The 22,825-nt window shown below is 38.7% G+C and overlaps 1 long non-coding RNA gene across 1 annotated transcript; it reads left to right on the top strand.

The window, feature by feature from the left end:
• The first annotated feature begins 1,935 nt into the window (after window positions 1-1,935).
• On the top strand, window positions 1,936-22,690 carry LOC118527419 (uncharacterized). Its single transcript, XR_013440936.1, has 3 exons — window positions 1,936-2,058; window positions 22,007-22,184; window positions 22,538-22,690. It is a non-coding gene; the product is annotated as an uncharacterized LOC118527419 (long non-coding RNA).
• Window positions 22,691-22,825: the final 135 nt, after the last annotated feature.

The following is a 22,825-nucleotide window of genomic DNA, read 5'->3' as shown; positions in this document are numbered from 1 at the left end:
GTTCTGTTACCCAGCTGCTACACAACTACCCAGATGTTTCATGAGCCCTTCCTAAATATAGCTCTTTAAGTACATTCAGAATCCTCCAGGAAAAAATAAATAGCATTGGTATAAGATTTTATTGACAAGAATCCATGTCTACCACTTAAAAGTGTTTTTTAAAAAAAATTAGAAATAAGTCAAATAAGCAACATATTATACTGACTGTAAAATTTCAAACTACTGACCTGATCAGGGTAAAAAGATCATCAGGTAATAAAATGTGTTGCAAGTTCATTAAGCAGCACTTTCATCCAGTAATATGTTATTACTGAGTAAAAGTAATTTAGCAGTAAAATGGTAAGTATGAAATAAGGTAGGGGAAAAAAAATCTACTTGTGTTTTGCATTTAAATGTTTTAGTATTTAAATGGAAACCAAAAAAGCAAAAATATTCAGAAGTAAAAACAGAACTGGAATTTCCATCTCCCATCCACATCATAAATGAGATCATTCCACAACAGTGCCTCCTTGCATACCACTTTAAAATGAGTGCACTCAGACAGCATCTGTGGCCTGGGTCCAAGGCACAGAAAATCTATCCTGTAGTGGCTTCTGAAGGACGCATCACACGTGCACGCGTGCGCGCAAACACACACGCACTCACATGGTGTAGATTTAAAGCTCTACTGAAACTCACATAATTTATGGCTATGTCTTGGGACGCCTGGGTGGCTCAGTCGTTAAGCATCTGCTTTCAGCTCAGGTCATGATCCCAGGGTCCCGCGATCGAGTCCCACATCGGGCTCCCTGCTCAGTGGGGAGCCTGCTTCTCCCTCTCCCTCTGCTGCTCCCCCCGCTTGCGCTCTCTCTCTCTCGCTCTCTGACAAATAAATAAATAAAAATCTTTAAAAAAAAAAATTTATGGCTATGTCTGCAAAATTTATGAATAAACTACTAAAGTAGCCTCAAGCAGAAGTGGCACTAAACATTGCTCCTTTTATATCATTTTGGAAATAAACTCCATTTATTTGGAAAGGTAACAACATATGATGCTTTGACAACATCAAAAATAATATTTAAGAATATAGCAATCCCCTGGAGCATCGTTTTATATCTCCAAAAGGGTTAACATCTGAATCCAGTTCTTTAAATCTGAATTCAGAGGGCCACTCATGCTGCCCGTGTGGTTTCTGTCCACACATGGAGCTCACATCTGTGCAGCTTTGTCTGAGCAAGTCACCAACCTGCTGTAACTTCTCTTCATTGACCTTTTACTTACAAGAGATGTGTTAACACACCATATCAAGTGCATTGTGCAGCACTTGCCTGCCTTCAGGACAGCATGCCAACTTGCAGAGAAATTAGCAGATGGAGAGATGGGCTAGGGTACGGAGGTGGATAGCACTGCTGTGCAAAGGAAAATATTTAAGGGCATCACAGCTGAAAGGAGAAATAAAGTAGAGCTAATTATTTCAGTACAGTGAATAAGGGGCATTGTTTGCACGGACGGTGGGAGATGAATGTGTGCACCCTGTAGGGGCAGCCGGCTCCCGTCTGCCACCCACCAGCCCTGCCTGCACTGTGGTCATTGGTGCCTTTTAGAGGAGCTTGAGCTTCTGGGTTCCCAGGTAATGACCAGCCTGCATTCCACTGCCCTTAGCACATCAAGGGCTACCTATGTTCTACAGCTCATTTGCTCATGTCTAAAATTGGAAAGAAGAGAAGTATTGCCATGAAATTTACACCACACAGAGCTCATTTTTGTTTCCTTCAGAATAATATAGAAATCAGACATAAAGGATAAACTAAGGGGCTGGGTCTGAGGGGGATTGAAGAAGCAGAAGGAGGAATGCCCCATTGCATGTCTGAAATTGAGGGGGAACAGGGGTGGGGAAGGAGAGAAGGAAAATAACCGTTTAGAGAAAAAAAAGTGAATTCAATGAAAGGAACGCTAGGGAACTTTGGAAATAACTTCTTCAAATTCTTCAGTTTCCTCCTAGCATTTCCTGTCAGCTGTCTGGCTATCTACCAGGGAAAAGAAAAACCTCCTAATACTGTTCCTGTGGGAATTTGAATTGTAAGTATGAAAAATAATGGCCCACAGGCCAGAGAAGGAAATGCCAAAATTCCTAAATGACTTGAGGTAGAAGATCAAGAAGAGTGTAAACTTTTGTGTTTTTCCACTTTTCTGTGTGGTAATGCACAAGATAAATCTCCCTGCCATGAAGACTGGTGATGAATTGATATGGAATAGCATCACACTCTGGCAGAATTACACATCCATTAAGTATTTTGCAAATAACTAACACTGAACATTCAGTAAAGTGAGAGTTAAGGATTTGGTTTCTTCAGCCAGCCAGACTATACTTAAGTCCAAGCTCCTTTCTATCTTTGTGACATTGGCAAATGATTTAAACATGTTGAACCCCCATTTTCTCATCTAGAAAACAGGAGCAATAACAGCACTTCTCTCACAAAGTTGCAAGGATGAAGTTATTAATACATGTAAAGTATTTGGAACACTTGGTACATAGTAAATACACAATACATGTTAGCTATTATTATTATGACTGTTATTATATCAGTAATAGTTGTGTTACTTCCAGATGTAATAGAAAATATTTTATATTTTTAAATAAATTTCCCTAAGTTCTGGGGAAATTCATCATCCAGGTACTTACGATATGACAGAAAATTTCATGAAAATAACAATATTTTACTTTTCTTTTTATTCCTCAATACAGACATATAAATTTAATTATATACTGGTAATTTATGTGTATGTACTATAAATATATATAATATGCTGTATATTTTTAATATATTTAATTATACATATATTTTTAATTTTATATTGCCAGCCTGTATATCCTAGTGGAGCTGACTAAAGGGTTGTAACCTGGCTGCAAAATGGCAAAAAACTAGTTGTTGTAGAGCTGAGGTTAAGTATAGCTCTAGTTTCTTGCCATTCCATTAAGAAATAGGGAACAGAGGCCAGGGGGATCTATTACTTTGCCTGGCAAGCATTAAGCAATGTCGTGGGTGGATAGATGGATGGATTGTCCCAATATGTTTGCAGGCTATCCTTCTATTGATATCAATTCCCTCTCCTTTATTCTTTAAATTTCCCTCTCAAATATTGATTCACATGTAAAAAGCTTTTGAGTTGATCACAAGACAAATGTAAAAAGAAAACACATATTCACATGCCATCCACCATGCTTGTCATAATTCTCTCCCATGCCTCTTTTTCTTCAAAAGCTGCCAATTCTCTCTCTCATGTAATTTATCTTGAATAAATTAATAGCAAAAGTAAAGTATTTTTGCACCTACCATAACCATAATCAGTATACCCTCCCCACCCTGAAGTAGAAGATGAAATAAATGTGAAAAGATATCATATAATAGTCACTCTGTCCATCTGTTTTCTTAGAATTTAAGCTCCAACAGAACTGAGACCATGTCTTCCAGAAACTGTGCATGTCCAATAAATATGATTTCAAACAGTCTCACTGGGAGGACTCAGGTTCTCTATGTAGTTATCCTTATTCCAGCTTACCACTGCCTGCAGGATGCTTATTCCTCATTCTATTTCCACTTGCTTCTGTTTCCTGTTTTATTCCAGACTATGGTCAAGGCCAGAAAGCTCCTCAGTCTACCCTTTGCTCAGCTAGGGGTGTCTCCTCCCTTCTTCAACTTGCGTGCTATTAAATAGAGCTTTTTATAGTACCCAGACTATGTCAGCCCTCTCGGATGAATTACTTTTTCTAAAAAAAAAAAAAAAAAATGATTCATGATCTTGACCCTTGGGGCTGGAAAGTAATGTCTCATTGAGTGAAAAGGCAGCATAAAACTTTTGAGAAACTGTAGTTTATTTTTCAGCTCATACCTGTTAACTTTCCAGTAGTTGCTGGAAATTATTGTGAAGAATACAAGAAAGAATTTGGCCATGTTGTATGGAAACAGCAATTAAAAAAAATATTCTGTATATAAAAAATTAAGGAAAGCAATTATTACTAGTCCAGCTACTAGTAGGATTCAGTCATTGTTTCATTTATCATTCAGGATATAATAATCTCTTTGGGAAAAGTTTATCCCAAAACATTACTACTAATAACTCTTTTGTCATCTTATTTATGTGAGGTAAACTTAACTGATCCTAGCATCAAAAGACAAAAATGTGAAAGTAAAATATATCAGATTAAATCAGTGTCAAATTACCAATTTGCATATAAAAATTCTGAAAGATTAATTAAATAGGGAATAAGAGGAACCAAAAAGATTAAGTCCACTTACTCTACTTATTTTTTTGCATTTAAAAAAAAGTATGTCATACATTATTTCAATAAGAAAAAATAGTTGTATTTTTTATTTCAAATGTAACTGAAGTCTTTCCATTTTGTATCTTTAGAATTCTACTCCTTTGTCCATTTACAAATCAATATTTATTAAAAATCTACTTTGTGTAATGCAACAATATAAATAAAACACAATTCCTGACCAGAATAAACTCATATTTTAAAAGGCAAACAAGTAAAGAAAAATGGCAATAATATATATGAAGTATAATAGTAGAGATTTCATAAGGTCAGAGATGGCTCAAGGAAGCAGTGGGTAATTCTCTCAGGAGAGTTAGTAGGTAAAAATATATAGAATATATCAGACAGACTAAGTAGTAAAGAACATTGTCAGAAGAAAATGAACCATATGCATAAAGACATGGACACATGAACCAGCATAAAGTGTCTCGAGAACTGCAAGCCAAGCGTCATGGCTGGAGCATGAGGGGAGAAGGTAGGTGATGAGGCGGCGTTTCAATATGACTTCTGGAGATGAAATAAACATTGTTTATTGGGCCAAGGACTAGAGTCATAGCAGGTTTCAACATTGTGATAAGAAGCAGAACTAGCTCTATGTTCATGCACTTGTGCAGCTACCGAGGGCCCAGTGTGTAGAAGGGCTCCATGCCTGGTTTAATGCTCTGCTGTCACCATCTTGAAGTTTTTAATTTTGAACAAGAGGTCCTGTATTTCATTTTGTACTGGGCTCCACAAACAATGGCCATACTTAATGTTTAGAAGTTTAAACAATAAGTATTTCTAGAAAAAAAAAGAAAGAAAGATGGAACTAAATTCTCCTTGGATTATTTGTGGTTCTCTGTCTTTAACAAGTGTCAGTCAGTATACACAAATCCAATAATTCTCAAAAGAAGGAAGAGAAATTTCCAAAAAATATTGTTCCTGACCAAAGCTATTCACTGAGGAAACCAGTTAGATGACTGCAATCGTTAGCCTTTTCTGCTGATTCTTGCTCACACTCACGTTTGAAAATAGCCTCCAATTCATTATCTAAAAACTTCTAAATATTCTCAGGGATTATCTTTATAAAAACAAATCCTTTAAACAGCATGCATGAAATCATTTGGCATTCCCTTTGCCAGAACGTACAGTGTTTAATTCTCAGCCTCCTAACTCAACCTACTTTCCACTTAGAATCTTAAACAATGGTATGTAAGGTTATAGATGAGCTTTGGTTTACATTCTAGTTATACAATGATTTATATTATTGCTTATCTAGGGAATAACAAATTAAGTTATGATTGCCAAAATTATTCATAATTCATTTATCTGTCTTTAAAATGAAAGTCCTTGGCCCAATAAACAATGTTTAATTCATCTCCAGAAGTCATATTGAAATGAATCCATTTCCTAATATCTTTCTTTTATTTGAAGCATCACATTGATTCCGTTTACCATCTGTTTCAGTAAGAATGATTTCTCCATATGTATTACTCTCAGCATTTTTTCCACCATAACCCTAGATCAACACAGACAATATGTTTTAGTTTTTCATTTTGTTTTGTTTTTATTGGAGTACAAAATTTAGAAGGCACAAAAATCTTAGGAGATCAATAAATATATATACATGTATATGTATACAAGTATATACATACACACATATACACACATAAATGTAACCACCATCCAGATCAAGATATAGAATATTTCCAACACCTAGAAAGATATTTTATACCCTTCTTAGTCAATACTCCCCCAGAGTTAACCATTAATCTGACTTCTATAACCATCTTGCCTATTCTTTTTAAATTCCAGTATAGTTAACATACAGTGTTAAATTTATTTCAGGTGTACAATATAGTGATTTGATAATTCCATACAAAACCCAGTGCTCATCACAAGTACCCTCCTTAATCCCCATCTCCTATTTCATCCATCCCCCCACCCACCTCCCTCTGGTAACCATCAGTTTGTTCTCTATAGCTAAGTCTGTTTCTTGGCTTGTCTCTCTCTCTCTCTCTCTCTTTTTCCTTTTGGTTTTGTTTGTTCATTTGTTTGTTTCTTAAATTCCACATATGAGTGAAATCATATGGTATTTGTCTTTCTCTGACTTATTTCACTTAGCATTATACTCTCTAGCTCCATCCATGTCATTGCAAATGGCAAGATTTCATTCTTTTTTATGGCTGAAAGAAGATGTAGTATATATACACAATGGAATATTACTAGGCCATAAAAATGAGTCTTTGCCTATTCTTGAACTTCATATAAATGGAAATTTTGGTGTATTTTACTGATTATTATGTCTGTGCAGTTCATTTCTATTGTTGTGTGTAACAGTATCTTATATTATTATTACTAAGTGAATATACCACAATTAATTTATCCACTCCACTATTAATAAATATTTATTACTGAGTCTCACTGATGAGTCTTTCATTAGTTTTGAAAAGTTCTTGGTCATTATCTCTTTAACTATTGCTTCTCTTCCAATCTGTCTTCCCTGTTCTGAGATTCCAATTACATGCTTATTAATTTTTTGAATGGGTCCCACATGTCTGTATACTTTGTTCTGAGCATTTCCTTATTTTTTTCTCTCTGTGCTTCAGTTAGATATTTTCTGTGGACTTCCACTTCGTTCATTCTTTTCTTCTGTGCCCGATCTGCTCTTAATTCCATCCAACAAGTTATTAATTCTGAAATTAACACTATATAAATTGCATTTTCCTGCCTCTTCATAGCCTAGCATTATTTTTTATTGTATGTAATACATTGTATATAAAAGTACTGCAGAGGCCACAGATATTTTCCCCCTGTGAGGATTTATCCTTTGCTCTGTTAGATAGGGTGTTTTAAAACATGGGTTTTATTATTAGTTTAGGTACGGCAAGTAAAACATCAGGAGATGACTAACACTGAAAAGATAATTTGTTATACCCACAGATCCTAAGAAAAGGGAGCATACCACACCACAGGAGGTCACATGAGGAATTTCCAGGTTGGTCAGGAGACAGAGGGAGGGGGAAACCATAAGCAAGAGCCTTCATAGTGGTTCATGTGGAGAGGAAATGACAAGGCAGGGTAAACAGGCTTAGAATTGGCTAGTTTGAATATCAGCAGGCTCTGGGGCATAAGGGCCCTTTTTGGTATCTGGCCACAAGGTGATTAGGACAGGGGGATAGTGGCCTAGAATATGAGAGTCCATTAAAGCAGGTGGTCAAGAGTATGGGCTCTGGATTGGTCAGCTTGCATTTGAAAGGCGTGCTCATGGGCAAGTGTTTACTCTCTCTATGAAATGGCCAATCCTGGGAGGGACAGTCCCTCCAGAGTCACCAGGGCCCCAAGATATCAAACGCTGGAAAACAAAAAATAGAAGAAAAATAAAAAGATATGGTTATTCACTAAGGGACTGATAACTTCAATAACAAAACTGTACTAGCTTGAGGGTAGGTTGAAGTATTAGTAAGAAGACTCAGTTCAGCTCTGGTTTGTTCTTATTCCTCAGGCATTGCTCTTTGGGGCTTCCCTTTGGTGGTTTTAAGATTAACTTGACAGCCTCCCATCCTATGCAGATTTATGATTTGGCAAATGTCTAAAGGGAGAGAACTTTCATATTTGTTTTGCAGGCTACTTCCCTCCAGCACGACTGTTTCCTCAGTACCCTCAGACAATGGGAGACTTCCTTCTGCCTTCATGGCCAGCAACACAGACTCCTGCACCACCATTGAAACTTAGTAAATGGTATATAGGGAAAACTCAGCTTGTGTTCTGGCCTCCCTTTCTTCCTATTTGTTACAACAGTCCCATGATACCTTGCTAGCTTCTCTTTTTCCCAGTAAAGTTCCTCAGCTTAGGAAAAGCTTGATCCTTAGTCCACATTGCAAATTGTCAATGTTCCTGGAAACAAAACTGCTAGCAGATAATGGTTCATCTCAGAAAATCTTTTTTGCTCTCTGGAATATCATTTATCTAATCCTCATTATTTTCACAGCTTTTCAGTGCCATTAAAAGTATTATTTTTGCAACTTACTCTATTTTTGTTAGTTTCAGTGAGGGAGTAGCCTGCCATAGTCTACTATATCCTACCCAGATCATGTGTTTTTAAGGCTTATCTTCTATTTCAAAGAAAGAACAAAAGCAAGCAAATAAAAAAAAAAAAAGATAGATGAAAAACACATAATACATTAGAGGGTACATGAATCACTGTTCAAAATATTGAGAAAAATGCACATTAAATGATTTTTTTTTATTTTAATCAAATGTATGTATGGCCTTTCCAAATAAGTATTCCTAGATGTCTTACTTTCTTGGTTGACACAGTTGCTCATGACTCAAAGAGAATAAGTGAACACAAAGACATTGAAGCCATGAGCAGGTGGACCTACAAAGGATTCAAGATGAAGAGAAGTCAGGGATTATCATTCTCACTATACACATGAGGGAAAAAGAACTTAAGAAAATTGTTCAACGTCAGTTTGGAATATACAAGCAAATACAATACTAAACTTCAAGAGATTTTGTTTTATTTTTTAGAGAGTGTGAGAGTACAAGCAGGGGGAGGGGCAGAGGGAGAGAAACTCAAACAGAATTCCCAATGAGTGCAGAGCCCAACATGGGATCAATCCCACAACCCTGAGATCATGACCACAGCCCAGTGAATTCAAGAGTCAGAGGCCCAACCAACTGAGCCACCCAGGCGCCCCTAAACCTGAAGAGAAGACCTTAGTGGTGGAGAATAAAACCAGTAACTAAAAAACAACACATTTCAATTAAAATGTCATGATGTGGGGGAGGGTGGAAAGATGGCAGAGGAGTAGGGGACCCTACTTCAGCTGGTCTCTGGAATTGAGCTGGATATCTACCAGACCACTCTGAGCACCCACGAAACCAGCCTGAGATGTAAGACGATCTGGATCTCTACAAACAGAATATTGCAGGCACTTGGTTTTGAGGTACTAAGCGGGGAGCCGTGATTCCGTGGGCAGATATCAGAGGATAAACGGCAGCGGGAGGGTGCCTGGCCATGGGGATCCTACACCGCAGATGAGTGACAGCCTCACGTGCTATGGACGGGGCGCAGACTCTCAGACCAGTAGCAGCGGGGAAAGGACTTTAGGGCAGCCCCCGGGATGGAAACCTGGAGCAGCAGGGTCGCACGCACGAACTGGGAGCGGCTGGTGGGGTTTAGAAGCACAAAGGGCAGAGACGAGCCCCGACCTGGAGGCAGGACTGGGGGCGCTGCAGAGGGGCACACACCCAGGACGCTGCAGTTTATAGCAGCACAGACAGAAACGGAGATGGTGTGGCCTGGAGAGCTCACTGAAGAACAGACTGCAATCTCTCTGCTCTGAGGCAGAGGGTTGGAAATGGTCTCCTCTGCTCTGACTCGCGGAAGAGAGGCGGAAAGCCACCAGGGAAAGCCGCCAGAGAACAAAAGCCCCAAACACTGATTCGCACTGAGCCCATCCCCCGCCACAGGGGGGCAGGGCAACTCCACCCAAACAGGGTTGCCTGAGTCACAGTGCGGCAGGCCCCTGCCCCAGAAGACAGGCTGGGATAACAAGAGGCCAGCAACCCTAAGGTATGGATGCAGATATAACCAAGATGTCGGAGATGGAATTCAGGCTACCAATTGGAAAGACAATGGCTAGAATGGAGAAATCAATTAATGGCAACATAGAGTCTCTAAGGGCAGAAATGAAAGGTAAATTGGCAGAACTTAAAAATGCTATCAATGAGATCCAATCCAATCTAGATAATCTAACAGCTAGGGTAACTGAGACAGAAGAGCAAATAAGCGACCTGGAAGACAATATAATAGATAAAAAGGGAAAAGAGGAGGCCAGGGAAAAACAACTCAGAATCCATGAAAATAGAATCAGAGAAATAAGTGACACCATGAAGTGTTCCAAAGTCAGAATAATTGGAATCCCGGAGGGAGTGGAGAGAGAGAGAGAGGACTAGAAGATGTATTTGAGCAAAATGTACCTGAGAACTTCCCTAATCTGGGGAATGAAACAAACATTCACGTCCTAGAGGCAGAGAGGACCCCTCCCAATATCAAGGAAAACAGGGCAACACCCCAGCATGTAATAGTAAAACTTGCAAATCTTAGAACCAAGGAAACTATCTTAAGGGCAGTTAGGGGGAAGAGATTCCTTACGTACAGAGGGAGGAACATCAGAATAACGTCAGACCTATCCACAGAGACCTGGCAAGCCAGAAAGGCCTGGCAAGACATATTCAGGGTACTAAATGAGAAGAACATGCAACCAAGGATACTTTATCCAGCAAGGCTTTCATTTAGAATGGATGGAGAGATGCAGAGCTTCCATGACCAGCAGAAACTGAAAGAATATGTGACCACTAAGCCGGCCCTGCAAAAAATATTAAGAGGTGTTCTATAAAAGGAGAAAGACCCCAAGAGTGATATACAACAGAAATTTACAGGGACAATCTATAAAAACAACGTCTTCACAGGCAAAATGATGACAATTAATTTATATCTTTCAATAATCACTCTCAACGTGAATGGCCTAAACAATCCCATAAAAAGGCAAAGGGTTGCAGATTGGATAAAAAGACAGGACCCATCCATATGCTGTCCACAAGAGACTCATTTTGAACCTAAAGAGACATCCAGACTGAAAGTGAAGGGATGGAGATCCATCTTCCATGCCAGAGGACCTCAAAAGAAAGCTGGGGTAGCAATTCTTATATCAGACAAATTAGATTTTAAACTAAAGTCTGTAATAAGAGACACAGAAGGACACTATATCATTCTTAAAGGGTCTATCCAACAAGAAGATCTAACAATTGTAAATATCTGTGCCCCGAACATGGGAGCAGCCATCTACATAAGCCAACTGTTAACCAAAATAAAGAGTCATATTGATAACAATACATTAATTGTAGGAGACCTCAATACTCCACTCTCAGCAATGGACAGATCATCTAAGCAGAAAATCAACAAGGAAACAAGAGCTTTGAATGATACATTGGACCAGATGGACCTCATAGATATTTACAGAACATTCCACCTTAAAACAACAGAATACTCATTCTTCTCAAGCGCACATGGAATTTTCTCCAGAATAGACCACATACTGGGTCACAAATCAGATCTCAACTGATACCAAAAGATTGAGATTATTCCCTGCATATTCTCAGACCACAGTGCTCTAAAACTGGAACTCAATCACAAGAAAAAATTTGGCAGAAATTCAAACACTTGGAAGCTAAAGACCACTCTGCTCAAGAATGTTTGGGTCAACCAGGAAATCAAAGAAGAACTTAAACAATTCATGGAAATCAATGAGAACAAAAACACATCAGTCCAAAACCTATGGGATACTGCAAAGGTGGTCCTAAGGGGGAAATACATAGCCATCCAAGCCTCACTCAAAAAAACAGAAAAATCCCGAATTCACCAACCAACTCTACACCTTAAAGAACTAGAGAAAAAGCAACAAACGACGCCTAAGCCATGCATTAGAAGAGAAATAATTAAAATTAGAGCAGAAATCAATGAATTAGAAACCAGAAACACGGGGCGCCTGGGTGGCTCAGTCGGTTAAGCGGCTGCCTTCGGCTCAGGTCATGATCCCAGGGTCCTGGGATCGAGCCCCACATCAGGCTCCTTGCTCAGCGGGGAGCCTGCTTCTCCCTCTCCCTCTGCCTGCCTCTCTGCCTACTTGTTCTCTCTCTCTCTCTCTGTCAAAATAAATAAATAAATAAAAATCTTTAAAAAAAAAAAAAAAAAGAAACCAGAAACACAGTAGATCAGATCAACGAAACTAGAAGTTGGTTCTTTGAAAGAATTAATAAGATCGATAAACCACTGGCCAGACTTATCCAAAAGAAAAGAGAAAGGACCCAAATTAATAAAATTATGAATGAAAGGGGAGAGTTCACGACTGACACCAAGGAACTAGAAACAATTATTAGAAATTATTATCAACAACTATATGCCAATAAACTGAGCAATCTGGATGAAATGGAGGCCTTCCTGGAAACCTATAAGCTGCCAAGACTGAAACAGGAAGAAATGGACAACCTGAATAGGCCAATAACCAGTAATGAGATTGAAGCACTGATCAAAAACCTCCCAAAAAACAAGAGTCCAAGGCCTGATGGATTCCCTGGGGAATTCTACCAAACATTCAAAGAAGAAATAATACCTATTCTACTGAAGCTGTTTCAAAAAATAGAAACAGAAGGAAAACTTCCAAACTCATTCTATGAGGCCAGCATTACCTTAATCCCCAAACCAGGCAAAGACCCCATCAAAAAGGAGAATTTCAGACAGATATCCCTGATGAATATGGATTCCAAAATCCTCAACAAAATCCTAGCTAATAGGATCCAACAATACATTAAAAGGATCATCTACCACGACCAAGTGGGATTTATCCCCGGGATGCAAGGGTGGTTCAACATTCGCAAATCAATCAATGTGATAGAACACATTAATAAGAGGAGGGAGAAGAACCATATGGTCCTCTCAATTGATGCAGAAAAAGCATTTGACAAAATACAACATCCTTTCCTGATTAAAACTCTCCAGAGTATAGGGATAGAGGGAACATTCCTCAAGCTCATAAAATCCATCTATGAAAAACCCACAGCGAATATCATCCTCAATGGGGAAAAGCTGAGAGCCTTTCCTTTAAGATCAGGAACACGTCAAGGGTGCCCACTCTCACCACTGTTGTTCAACATAGTACTAGAAGTCCTAGCAACAGCAATGAGACAACAAAAAGAAATAAAAGGTATTCAAATTGGCAAACAAGAAGTCAAACTCTTTTCGCAGACGACATGATACTTTCTGTGGAAAACCCAAAAGACTCCACCCCCAAATTACTAGAACTCATCCAGCAATTCAGTAATGTGGCAGGATACAAAATCAATGCACAGAAATCAGTTGCTTTCTTATACACTAACAACACAACTGTAGAAAGAGAAATTAAAGAAACTATTCCATTTACAATAGCACCAAAAACCATAAGATACCTCGGAATAAACCTAACCAAAGAGGTAAAGGATCTATACTCTAGGAACTACAAAACACTCGTGAAAGAAATTGAAGAAGACACAAAAAGATGAAAAAATATTCCATGCTCATGGATCGGAAGAATAAACATTGTTAAAATGTCTATGCTACCCAGAGCAATCTATACCTTCAATGCCATCCCGATCAAAATTCCAATGACATTTTTCAAAGTGCTGGAACAAACAATCCTAAAATTTGTATGGAATCAGAAAAGACCCTGAATTGCCAAGGAGATGTTGAAAAAGAAAAACAAAGCTGGGGGCATCACGTTGCCCGATTTCAAGCTATATTACAAAGCAGTGATCACCAAGACAGCATGGTACTGGCACAAAAACAGACATACAGACCAATAGAACAGAATAGAGAACCCAGATATGGACCCTCAACTCTATGGTCAAATAATCTTTGACAAAGCAGAAAAAATATGCAATGGAAAAAAGACAGTCTCTTCAATAAATGGTGCTGGGAAAATTGGACAGCCACATGCAGAAGAATGAAACTCAACCATTCTCTAACACCATTCACAAAGATAAACTCAAAGGTGATGAAAGACCTCAATGTGAGACAGGAATCCATCAAAATCCTAGAGGAGAACATAGGCAGTAACCTCTTTGACATCGGCTACAGCAACTTCTTTCAAGATACATCTCCAAAAGCTAGTGAAACAAAAGCAAAAATAAACTTTTGGGACTTCATCAAGATCAAAAGCTTCTGCACAGCAAAGGAAACAGTCAACAAAACAAAGAGGCAACCCACAGAATGGGAGAAGATATTTGCAAATGACATATCAGATAAAGGGCTGGTATCCAAGATCTATAAAGAACTTCTCAAACTCAACACCCAAAAAACAAATAATCAAGTCAAGAAGTGGGCAGAAGATATGAAAAGACACTTTTCTGAAGAAGACATACAAATGGCTAACAGACACATGAAAAAATGTTCATCATCATTAGCCATCAGGGAAATCCAAATCAAAACCACATTGAGATACCACCTTACACCAGTTAGAATGGCCAAAATGGACAGGGAAAGAAACAACAAATGTTGGAGAGGTTGTGGAGAAAGGGGAACCCTCTTACACTGTTGGTGGGAATGCAAGTTGGTACAGCCACTTTGGAAAACAGTGTGGAGGTTCCTCAGAAAATTAAAAATAGAGCTACCCTATGATCCAGCAATTGCACTCCTGGGTATTTCCCCAAAGACACAGATGTAGTGAGAAGAAGGGCCATATGCACCCCAATGTTCATAGCAGCAATGTCCGCAATAGCCAAACTGTGGAAAGAGCCAAGATGCCCTTCAACAGATGAATGGATAAAGAAGATGTGGTCCATGGAATATTACAGTGGAATATTACTCAGCCATCAGAAAGGATGAATACCCAACTTTTACATCAACATGGATGGGACTGGAGATTATGCTAAGTGAAATAAGTCAAGCAGAGAAAGTCAATTATCATATGGTTTCACTTATTTGTGGAACATAAGGAATAGCATGGAGGACATTAGGAGAAGGAAGGGAAAAATGGGGGGGGAAATTGGAGGGGGAGAAGAACCATGAGAGACTATGGACTCTGAGAAACAAACAGGGTTTTATAGGGGAGGGAGGTGGGGGATGGGTTAGCCCGGTGATGGGTATTAAGGAGGGCACGTACTGCATGAAGCACTGGGTGTTATACGAAAACAATGGATAGTGGATCACCACATCAAAAACCAATGATGTATTGTATGGTGACTAACATAACATAATAAAATTAAAAATAAAATAAAATAAATAAAAATAAAATGTCATGATGTAGTGTTTCTAAAGTCCATTGAAAACACACACACACACTCCCACTAGATTCTGAATAATGGCAACAGAAATTATAATCCAGTAATTTAATCTAGCACAATGTTGGCAAAAGCTACTCTTCCTTGAAAGAAAAATGAATCCAGAGTAACCTTTGAAGTTGACACAACAGCTAAACCAAGTCTCAAGCTAATATTAATGTTGGATTCTATAATGTCTATCACAGACTGACAAATAAAACAGACTTTGACTCTTTAAAGGGCAACAACAGATTTGTATTTATTAACAGTGTCTGCTATCCCCACCCTGGCTACATTTGTTTAGCAATAACAAGTCAGTGTAGCACAGTGATTAAGAGATCTGAAGTCATAGGCACCTGGATAGGGCAGCTGGTTAAGCATCTGACTCTTGGTTTCGGCTCAGGTCGTGAACCTGGGCTTGGGCTCTGACCTCAGCACAGAGTGTGCTTGAGACTCTCTTTCTCTCTCCCTCTGCCCCTCTCCCCTACAAGCACTCTCTCGCTCTCTCTCACTCTAAAATAAGTAAAGAAATCTTAAAAAAAAAAAAAAAGAGAGAGAGAGAGATCTGAAATCAGTCTACAGGGAGTTGAATACTAGAAAGTCATTTGACCTACTTAAGTAATAGTTTCCTCATCTATATAATAGGAACAATTGTAGAAATAATCTCATAGAGATTAAATAATACAAAAAAGCTGTTTAGGATGGTGTCTAGCACATGGTAGAACCTTAAGAATTGCCAGCTATTATTTTGTCAATCTATCTCATATTATATATATATATACATTTGTATGTTTATTTTTATATGTTTATGAAAAAATATATAGCACATATATAGTGTATATATTAGTATGCATTTACCACTTCCACCACCAACACCCTGATTCACATCCTTATCACCGTAACTCTGAAGTATGGCAACATTTTCTTAACTGTTTAAAGTGATTATTGTGTATATGACTTATGCCTACTAGTGGATCAAAAGACCATGTAAGGATAGTACAGTTGACTTTGTAGTTAAAGCTCCAACTTCCATTCAACCCCAGATAATTCACCTAAGCCACTCATGGAAATTCCATTCCCCTTGTCAGTAATTAGTTCCAGAGTGGGCATCTGACTCAATTTCCAGCAACAAGAGAGGAAAGAATGACCATAAGGGCTACTGGCTTACTCCTAAAAGAGAACCACAGAATGATATGATCCATTTTCCCTTCTATATCGTGTCTGGAATGTGATAGCCATCTAGCTAGCTATCAGCCAGAGGAAGATGTCTTCACCAGAGATGGCAAAGAGATATAAAAAGAACCCGAGTCTGTGATGAAATTGTTGAGCCACTGAGCCAAACGTTGTGTCTAACCTACCTCAGAACTTCCTGTTACATCAGGTATTAAGTGCACTTATTTAGTCACTATGAGCCCCCATACTAACTCTAGTGACTTTTAGTGGGTGCTCAGCAAATATTTCTTAAAGGGATAAAAAAATCAATAGAAGGATATTATCCAAGGTGAGATGATTAGTGCAATACGTATCCATTGAACAAATTATTTTTAAGGCAACACTAAGAGGAATAATTACACCACATTACCATCAGGTCCACGTCACAATCTAAATTGTAATCAATGCTACTTAAGTTACTAAAGCATTGAAACTCTATTGCTTTAACAAGTAACTATGATGTGAGGAGCCTTGGACTTGAAATCAGAAGACCTGGGTTCAAGAGTCAGTTGTGTAAGATTTTGGATAAATAAAATAGATGAGAAGAATAATATTAAAGAATAACATTCATCACATTCATCAAATGTTTACCATGTAACAGATACTGTACTAAGCTCAGTGTACATATTATGTGATTTAATTCTTAAACAACCCTATAAAGTAGATTTTACATTATTCTCATTTTTAAAAGTGAAGAAACTTGCCATTAAGAAGCTAGATTTAAAGGATTATTCACCACGACCAAGTGGGATTTATTCCTGGGCTGCAAGGGTGGTTCAACATCCACAAATCAATCAATGTGATACACTACATCAATAAAAGAAAGGACAAGAACCATATGATCCTCTCAATAGATGCAGAAAAACCATTTGATAAAATACAGCATCCTTTCTTGATTAAAATTCTCCATGGTGTAGGGATAGAGGGAACATACCTCAATATCATAAAAGCCATATATGAGAAGCCCACAGCGAGTATCATTCTCAAAGGGGAAAAACTGAGAGCTTTTCCCCTAAGGTCAGGAACACGACAGAAATGTCCACTCTCACCACTGCTGTTCAACATAGTACTAGAAATCCTAGCCTCAGCAATCAGGCAACAAAAAGAAATAAAAGGCATCTGAATTGGCAAAGAAGAAGTCAAATTCTCACTCTTCGAGATGACACGATACTCTATGTGGAAAACCCAAGAGACTCCACCCCAAAATTGCTAGAACTGATACAGGAATTCAGCAAAGTGGCAGGATATAGAATCAATGGACAGAAATCAGTTGCATTTCTATGCACTAACAATGAGAGAGAAGAAAGAAAAATTAAAGAATCGATCCCATTTCCAATTGCACCAAAAACCGTAAGATACCTAAGAATAAACCTAACCAAAGAGGTAAAGGATTTGAACTCGGAAAACTATAGAACACTTATGAAAGAAATTGAAGAAGACACAAAGAAATGGAAAAACATTCAATGTTCATGGATGAAAGAACAAATATTGTTAAAATGTCTATGCTACCCAGAGCAATCTACATATTCAAAGCAATCCCTATCAAAATACCATCGAATGAAATCTTGCCATTTGCAATGACATGGATGGAACTGGAGGGTATTATGCTGAGCAAAATAAGTCAATCAGAGAAGGACATGTATCATATGATCTCACTGATATGAGGAATTCTTAATCTCAGGAAACAAACTGAGGGTTGCTGGAGTGGTGGGGGGAGGGATGGGGTGGCTGGGTGATAGACATTGGGGAGGGTATGTGCTATGGTGAGTGCTGTGAATTGTGTAAGACTGTTGAATCACAGACCTGTACCTCTGAAACAAATAATACATTATATGTTAAAAAAGAAGATAGTAGGAAGGGAAAAATGAAGGGGGGGAAATCAGAGGGGGAAACGAACCAAGAGAGACTATGGACTCTGAGAAACAAACTGAGGGTTCTAGAGGGGTGGGGGGTGGGGGGATGGGTTAGCCTGGTGATGGGTATTAAAGAGGGCATGTACTGAATGGAGCCCTGGGTGTTATATGCAAACAATGAATCATGGAACACTACATCAAAAACTAATAATGCAATGTATGGTGATTAACATAACATAATAAAAAAAATAAAAAATAAAACCAATAGGAAAAAAAAATACCCTCAACTTTTTTCACAGAGTTGGAACAAATAATCCTGAAATTTGTATGGAACCAGAAAAGACCCTGAATTTCCAGGGAGAATGTTGAAAAAGAAAACCAAAGCTGGCGGCATCACACTTCCAGACTTCAAGCTACATTACAAAGCTATAATCATCAAGACAGTATGGTACTGGCACAAAAACAGACACATAGATCAATGAAACAAAATAGAGAACCCAGAAATGGACCTTCAACTCTATGGTCAACTAATCTTCGACAAAACAGGAAAGAATATCCAATGGAGGGGTGCCTGGGTGGCTCAGTCATTAACCGTCTGCCTTCAACTTGGGTCATGATCCCAGGGTCCTGGGATCGAGCCCCGCATCAGGCTCCCTGCTCAGCGGGAGGCCTGCTTCTTCCTCTCCCACTCCTCCTGCTTGTGTTCCCTCTCTCACTGTCTCCCTCTGTTAAATAAATAAAATCCTTAAAAAAAAAAAAAAAAAAAGAATATCCAATGGAAAAAAGACAGTCCCTTCAACAAATGGTATTGGGAAAATTGTACAGCCACATGTAGAAGAATAAACTGGACCATTTTCTTATACCATACACAAAAATAAATTCAAAATGGATGAAAGACCTAAATGTGAGACAGGAACCCATCAAAATCCTAAAGGAGAACGCAGGCTGCAACCTCTTCGACCTTGGCCACAGCAACTTCTTGCTAGACACATGTCCAAAGGCAAGAGAAACAAAAGCAAAAATGAACTATTGGGACATCAAGATGAAAAGTTTTTGCACATCAAAGGAAACAGTCAACGAAACCAAAAGACAACCGACAGAATGGGGAAAGATATTTGCAACGTCTCATCAGATAAAGGACTAGTACCCAAAATCTATAAAGACCTTATCAAACTCAACACCCAAAAAAACCCAAATAATCCAGTCAAGAAATAGGCAGAAGACATGAACAGACATTTCTCCAAAGAAGACATACAAATGGCCAACAGACACATGAAAAAATGCTCAACATCCACTCGGCATCAGGGAAATACAAATCAAAGCCACAATGAAATATCACCTCACATTGGTCAGAATGGCTAAAATTAACAAGTCAGGAAACAACAAATGTTGGTAAGGATGCGGAGAAAGGGGAACCCTCTTACACTGCTGGTGGGAATGCAAGCTGATACAGCCACTCTAGAAAACAGTATGGCGGTTCCTCAAAAAGTTAAAAATAGAGCTACCCTATGACCCAGCAATTGCCCTACTGGGTATTTATCAAAAGGATACAAACATAGTGATCCAAAAGGGCACCTGCACCCCAGTGTTTATGCAATGTCCACAATAACCAAACTATGGAAAGAGCCCAGATGTCCATCAACAGATGAATGGATATAGAAGATGTGCTATCTATATACCAAGGAATACTACTCAGCCATCAAAAAAAATGAAATCTTACCATTTGCAATGACATGGATGGAATGGGAGGGTATTATGCTAAGCAAAATAAATCAATCAGAGAAAGACAATTATCATATGATCTCACTAACATGTGGAATTTAAGAAACAAAACAGAGGATCATAGAGAAAGGGAGAGAAAAATGAAACAAGACGAAACCAGAGAGGGAGACAAACCATAAGAGACTTTTAATCTCAGGAAACAAACTGAGGGTTGCTGGAGTGGTGGGGGGTGGGAGTGATGGGGTGGCTGGGTGATGGACATTGGGGAGGGCATGTGCTATGGTGAGTGCTGTGAATTGTGTAAGACTGATGAATGACAGACATGTACCTCTGAAACAAATTATGTTTATTGTTTTTTATTTTTTTTAACATATATTTTTAACATTATATGTTAAAAAAAAAAAGAAGATAGTAGGAAGGGAAAAATGAAGGGGGGAAATTGGAGGGGGGAGACGAACCATGAGAGACTATGGACTCTGAGAAATGAACTGAGGGTTTTAGAGGGGAGGGGGGTGGGGGGATGGATTAGCCCGGTGATGGGTATTAAGGAGGGCACGTACTGAATGGAGCACTGGGTGTTATACGCAAACAATGAATCATGGAACACTACATCAAAAACTAATCATGTAATATATGGTGACATAACATAATAAAATAAAAATTTTAAAAAAGTAAAATAAGGTGAAATCAGAGAGGGAGACAAACCATAAGAGACTCTTAATCATAGGAAACTGAGGGTTGCTGAAGGGGAGATGGGTGGGGAGATGCAGTAATTGCGTGATGGGCATTAAGGAGGGCACGTGATGTGATGAGCACTGGGTGTTATTTGCAGCTCATGAACCACTGAACTCTACCTCTGAAACTAATAATACGTTATATGTTAATTAATTGGATTTAAATAAAATCTTTTAAAAAAGAAGTTAGATTTCAAGTAATGAAGGTGTAAACAGTTTAAGCAATTCCTCCTGAAGGTAATTGGGAAAAATTAATAAAAACAACTATTTGAAGGTATTGAAAAATGACCAAAGGCTAGTAGAAATTTGAAAATAATTTCCTCTTGAAGAGTGTTACTGAATTAGGTAATAACTGAAATTGTGTCATTCATACTTGGTGGGTGCTCCCCAGTGACTTCTCCCCAACCCTGGAAACAGAGAACTATACCTTGGCTAGAGGTGGCAGATGACAGAGTTAAGAGCAACAGATCTGCTATCCCTTTAAGGAGTAAATTTTGAAAGCACAGGGACTATAGAAAGGCTAATGTCTAAAATCTAACTTTAAAATCTACATAGCAGATCAATACAAAAAAAACAATACATGTTGTATTTCTTTTTAATTTATAATTTATTCCTCTAATCATTTCTTCATGATACCATTTACTATGAAAATGTCAGAAAACTAATAACTCAGATATATTACTCCTTTCTTTCCTACTCTAGAACTCCAAAACAGCCATGATAGAACTTATAACATCCATCCGAAATTTTTTAAAGGAATATATGTATTACAGTATGATACTCTATAACTTTTCTAATCTAAACATAAAAATTGTTTTGAGTTAATGATAGAATAGAATGTTTTTGCCTTTCTAATATGCTAATATGATAGCCTCATGACTTGAAGATTGAGAAAGGAGGGAAGGAAGGAATGGGAGAAAGAAGGAAAGGAGGAAAGGGAAAACTTGTTAGTTCTATGGGCAAGTTTATCAAAAGAATGTTTTTTAATTATCTGTAGGGATAAAAATGAAGGCCCATGGCCTTAAGGGCTTATTATTAAGAAAACAGCTTAATGTTTGTTTAAAGAATAATTAGGCTGGGGCTAATGTTTAAGATCTATGTCAGAGATTTTTATTACTGTTTTAATAGTTTAATTTTAATAACACTATTTCCTACAACTGATTGTTTAATTAATCAAAATGAAGATAAATATTTGTCCCTGCTTCTCCCTCTCTCTGAATTCAAAACGTGGTCACAGGAGTTGCAAGATAACAAAGCATATTAGTATGCATTTTATTTGCTCTTACTGTTGAAAAATTATTTTGAAAATATTTTGCACAAAAAAGTTCTCTATCTTTCTATCCTAGAAACCATAATTATTCTATGAGACATTACAAGTTTGCTTCTAAAATAAAAGTATACAACGTTATTGGCAACAACTATCCATTCTTCTTGAGGCTGTGGTGTATTTTAATAATAACACAACCCCAACACAACCCTCCAGAAAAAGTGAAAAACAGACAAAAAGCCACTCCCATGTATACGGTAAGTACCCTCTTCTCAAAATCTCTTTTTAAAAATATAACTTAGTTGGAGGTTAACAAAACTAAGCACTCTGAGTCAGGGTTCGAAGAGAAAGAGCGCCGACGGCGTCTCTCTGTCCGTCCTGGGTTAGTCACCTAGGGACCCAGTGCTGAACTCCCAGCCGCCCTGTCCCTGCCGGTCACCACGGGAGCCTCACGGGCCTGCGCCTGAGCAAGAGCCCGGAGGGTGACCCTGAAGCTCCGGGATGCAGCCCCGGGTCAGGACTTGCACTCAGCACTCTTGGTTACCTTCTTTTCGTTCTCATGGTTAGACACATGCAGAGAGCTTTTGTTGAAAAACGTCTGGTTCTTTAGGGATTTGAAGCCCACCGCGAGGAGTGCCAGATTCCCTGCCCTATGTGGGGCCCGCAGCCCAGCCAGGTTAGCCGAGTTCCACCTGGGGCACCCATAGGGTCTACAGCTGCTGCACGCTTACATCCCCACCGGAAGAAGCCGAAGGTTAATTGGCGTCCGTTAATTGCCTGTGGTGATCACCTGTCCTGCTGCCTGGGGTCCAGCTTCCTAACCTCAGCTGTTAGGCGACAAGCTGCGGCTCCCACCCCGCCGGTGGGACCCCGTGGTTGGCTGCACGGCCGGAGGGTA

This window comes from Halichoerus grypus, chromosome 9 (genome assembly GCF_964656455.1).
Source record: "Halichoerus grypus chromosome 9, mHalGry1.hap1.1, whole genome shotgun sequence".
Taxonomy (NCBI): domain Eukaryota; kingdom Metazoa; phylum Chordata; class Mammalia; order Carnivora; family Phocidae; genus Halichoerus; species Halichoerus grypus.
Note: the sequence above shows the minus strand (reverse complement) of the source record. Positions and strands in the feature narration are given on the sequence as shown.